Here is a 4,802-nt window from a genome sequence, read left to right on the forward strand (position 1 = left end):
TGTACTCCGAGATCCCTTTGTTCCTCTACCCCACCTAGACTCGCACCCTCCCAGTGATAAGTGACCTCCCCATTCTTCCTACCAAAATGTAATACCTCACATTTATCTGTTCAGCCTTGGTCACTCTGCAAAAACACTGAAATGTTTAAGAATGAAATCAGGGAGGCAAAAAGCTCAGGTGAGGCAGTTTAAAAAGACAGTCCCTGACCAGAGATTGCTGGATGCTGACACTCGGTGCTCACGAGTATAGAATGTCCCATTCCCCAGGCACGGACATCCAGCACCTCGATCACAGCAAAAATTCACAAAACAATGGCAATACAACTGGGAGCAGAGACGGTTAAGTGGAGCTGTGTTCGAGGTGCTCAAAATTATTAGGGGTTTTGATCGAGCAAACAAGGAGAAGCTGTTGTCACAGGCAGGAGGGTCGGTAACGAGAGGACACAGATTTCAGATCATTGGCAAAAGAATCGAGAGAGGAAATGAGGAGACTTTTTTTACACAGCGAATTGTGATGATCTGGAATGCACTGCCTGAATGGGAGGTGGAAGCAGATTCAATAGTAACTTTCAAAAGGGAATTGGATATATACTAAAAGCAGAAATTTGCAGGGCTGTGGGGAAAGAGCAGGGCAGTGGGACTAATTGCATCGCTCTTTCAGAGAGCCGGCACCAGCACGATGGGCCGAAAGGCATCCTACTGTGCTCTATGATTCTATAACATCAGCTTCTCTCTGCTCACTAGTACTGAGAGAACAGGGAATAATCTTTAAATCCAGCCCAGTTATTGGGGGCTCTTAACATTAACAAGCCCCAGTTGCCTGAATTAACATGGTTCAGTCCTGGATGTGATTAAAGGCATCGGAAACAGTGGAATCGACCCACCGCAGTCACACTGTGGACACTCTGGTGTGTCAGCGGGTGGGATACACCAGGGAATCCCTTTCCACACACTGACGTTGACTCTAATGATCAGGAGTCCCAGGGTTTCGGATACCAGATAATCAAGCTCACAAGAACACAAATTGTCTCTCCAGGCTTTATTAAGAGCGCTGCATAACGCAGATCGGGTGATAATTCCATCAATCTGGAGAATAGAAGTACAGTGGATTCATGCGCGATCTTCTCGAGTCTGTTCCAACTGACAACGGCTTAAGTGGCCTGTTCTTATACACAAGCTTGGTTACCACTCAGGAAATGGGATTGTTTGGACCTGTCTGTTGACTGCCTCCTGAACTCCTGCTAATTCAGGGAATTTAGTCCATCTGTGACCAGACTATAACCACAAGCCCGTCTGGTTATCACACCTATACGGTCCGTGAGGTTATCAGATTCACACCCAGACGTTGTGTCTTTACTTGTCTGGCACTTCATCCCATAACACGGGTAGAGGGGCTCAGTAATGTTTCATTCATCAGAAAAAGACAAAGTACAACAACATACTGGTCAGCTTAACAGAATCTCATCATATTTATGGGGCCATAAATATAATAGTCATTAATAAATCCAGGAGGGAATTCAAGAGAAATGTCTTTACCCAGAGAGTGATGAGAATGTGGAACTCGCTCCCACAAGGAGTAGTTGAGACCAATGGCATATATGTATTTAAGGAGAAGCCAGATAAACATTCGGAGTATATGTCGGAGGAGGCTCGCGTGGATCATAAACCCCGGCTTGGGCCGAATGGCCTGTTTCTGTGCTGTACATTCGATGTAATAACCTGAACAGTCCACCGGCGCGCTCGAGGCCTTCCGTGACCGGTGGGTACCGGAGGGACTGGCGTGCATCATCCCCACCGAAAATAGAATTTTAATTTAATTTAAGTTTCCTTTAAACTTTTTTTGTTATGTTACAGGTTTTATTGGTTCCGATTGTTGACTTTTTTAATGGGCAATTGCCTGTGATAAGGAGAAAAACAAAAATAACATTAACAGTCAAATCAAGGGAATCATCAGCACAACAGATTGAAAGATTAAACAGCAGTACAAGAATTTATAAAACATTCATCCATTCCACGTTCATGTCACCCCAGCTGTCTGCAGGGCCCTGCGTTACAGAACAGTGTGAACTCGCTGGTGTCTCAGCAGGTCATTCGAGTTTTTAAAGCTCTTCCCACAGTCAGAACATGTAAACGCTCTCTCATCAGTGTGAACAAGCTGGTGTGCCAGCAGGTTGGTGGACTGCTAGAATCCCTTCCCACACACAGAGCAGGTGAACTGCCTCTCCCCGGTGTGAACTCGCTGGTGTCTGGTCAGAGCCCCGGAGACTTTAAAACTCTTCCCACAGTCAAAACATTTAAAGGGTCTCTCATCAGTGTGAACGTGCTGGTGTGTCAGCAAGTTGGATGAATCAGAGAATCCCTTTCCACACACAGAGCAGGGAAATGGTCTCTCCCCGATGTGAACTCGCTGGTGTCTGGTCAGATCCCCAGAGCTTTTAAAGCTCTTCCCACAGTCAGAACATGTAAACGGTCTCTCATCAGTGTGAACTCGCTGGTGTTGCTTCAGGTCCCCGGCGTATTTAAAGCTCTTCTGACAGACAGAACATTTAAAGGGTTTCTCATCAGTGTGAACTTGCTGGTGATGCTTCAGGTCCCCAGTGCATTTAAAGCTCTTCCCACAGTCAGAACATTTAAATGGTTTCTCATCAGTGTGAACAAGCTGGTGTCTCAGAAGGTGGAATGAATAAACAAATCCCTTCCCACACACGGAGCAGGTGAACAGACTGTGCCCAGTGTGACTGCGCCGATGAACATCTGACGCAGACAGGGAACTGAATCCCTTCCTGCCATCCCCACCTTTACCCAGTTTCTCCCCAGTGTGACGGTGCACGTGTCTCGCCAAGGCAGGCAATCGGCTGAAGGCGAGTCCACACACGGAACACGTGTGCGGTCTGTCGGCGCTGCGATCATTGCTCTCCTTCCATGTGCAAAGGCCGATGATATTCAGGTCCTGATGAATCGAGCGACTCTGTCTGATCCTGACGTGATGTTTGGTCTGAGCTTCCTGCCTGTAAATGCTCCACTTCTAAAACCTTGTAAAAGGAGTGTAGAAAGTAGTAAGAGGGAGAATGTTGCCTCATGTCCCCCTTTCCCAGCCCAGGGGCATTGAAGCTGATTTTCAGGCTCCAGTTGCTGTCCCCAGGTGAGAGCAGCTCAGTCAGCACAGAGCTGGGGCTGGAATCTGGGAGAGGGGCCGCAGGCAGCACAGAGCTGGGGCTGGAATCTGGGAGAGGGGCCGCAGGCAGCACACAGCTGGGGCTGGAATCTGGGAGAGGGGCCGCAGGCAGCACAGAGCTGGGGCTGGAATCTGGGAGTGGGGCCGCAGGCAGCACAGAGCTGGGGCTGGAATCTGGGAGAGGGGCCGCAGGCAGTGGGCTTGGCAAAAAGGCAATCACTGATTGAATAATAAACAGGGGTAAGGGGACACTAACCTCACATCATATATATCTATAGCTTAAGTAGACACATTTTAAGCCAAACGATGGGACCGATGTCTGCAATTCCTGTGCCATGCGGGAACTCCGGGACGCTTCACGTGTCCTGGTGAACCACAGGTGCAGCAAGTGCCTCCAGTGGCTGGAACTCGAGCTCAGGGTCTCTGAGCTTGGGGAGTGGCTGGAGTCACTGCTGGGCAGACGGGAGGCTGAGAGTTTCCTGGAGCGCACGTTCCAGGAGGTGGTCACCCCGCAGCCGCAGAGAGTTCGTGGGAATTGGGATGGCAGGAATGACGCATGAGGAGAGATTGGGTCGATTGGGCTTATACTTGCTGGAGTTTAGAAGAATGAGAGGGGATCTCATTGAAACTTATAAAATTCTAACAGGACTAGACAGACTAGATGCAGGAAGAATGATCCCGATGGCGAGGGAGTCCAGAACCAAGGGGTCACAGTCTAAGGGGTAAGCCATTTAGGACAGAGATGAGGAGGAATTTCTTCACCCAGAGAGTGGTGAACCTGTGGAATTCTCTACCACAGAAGGCAGTTGAGGCCAATTCATTAAATATATTCAAGAAGGAGTCAGATATATTTCTTAAGGCTAAAGGGATCAAGGGATATGGGGAGAAAGCAGGGACAGGGTACTGAGTTTGGATGATCAGCCATGATCTCATTGAATGGCGGAGCAGGCTAAAGGGGCCGAATGGCTACTCCTGCTCCTATCTTCTATGTTTCTATATAATTTAACTGGGTGGCCACCCAGCAGGGTTTGAGGAGGCAAGGCAGTGCAGGAATCCCCCGGGAGTGCGGCGCTCTGAAACCGGTTTTCAGTGCTGAATCCCGGTGAGGGTGATGACACCTCGGGGGGAGAGTGCAGTCTAGAGTGCATCCACTGCACAGTGGGGCAAGGCCAATTTCAGTGGGATGAGAATGGATCTAGCCCGGGTAAATTGGAATCAAAGATTGGCAGAAAAAACTGTAGAGGAACAATGGGCTGCCTTTAAAGAGGAAATAATTCAGGTACAGTCGAGGTACATTCCCACTAAGGGGAAATGTAGGGCAACTAAAGTCAGAGCTCCCTGGATGACAAAAAAGATAGATAGCAAGATGAAGCAGAAAAAGAGCATGTATGACAGACGTCAGGTCGAGAATACATCTGAGAATCAGGCTAAATATAGAAAGTTCAGAGCAAAAGAGAAAAAGAAAATACGAGGGGCAAAGAGAGGGTATGAGAATAGAATGGCAGCTAACATAAAAGGTAATCCAAAAGTCTTCTATAGGTATTCTGCCCTCGCAACGCGATCCTATGCAGAGCTAGACAGATAGCGAACAACTTGATATCTTCCCATAAAAATCACAAGGCTTGAC

General features: G+C 48.3%; 1 pseudogene; it reads right to left on the minus strand.

The window, feature by feature from the left end:
- LOC147094447 (uncharacterized) overlaps window positions 1-4,802 on the minus strand; it is a 440,563-nt pseudogene that overhangs the window by 404,250 nt on the left and 31,511 nt on the right.

Source organism: Somniosus microcephalus, unplaced genomic scaffold (assembly GCF_052327205.1).
Source record: "Somniosus microcephalus isolate GS21.2 unplaced genomic scaffold, FLI_Smic_1.0 unresolved_chr1, whole genome shotgun sequence".
Lineage (NCBI taxonomy): Eukaryota > Metazoa > Chordata > Chondrichthyes > Squaliformes > Somniosidae > Somniosus > Somniosus microcephalus.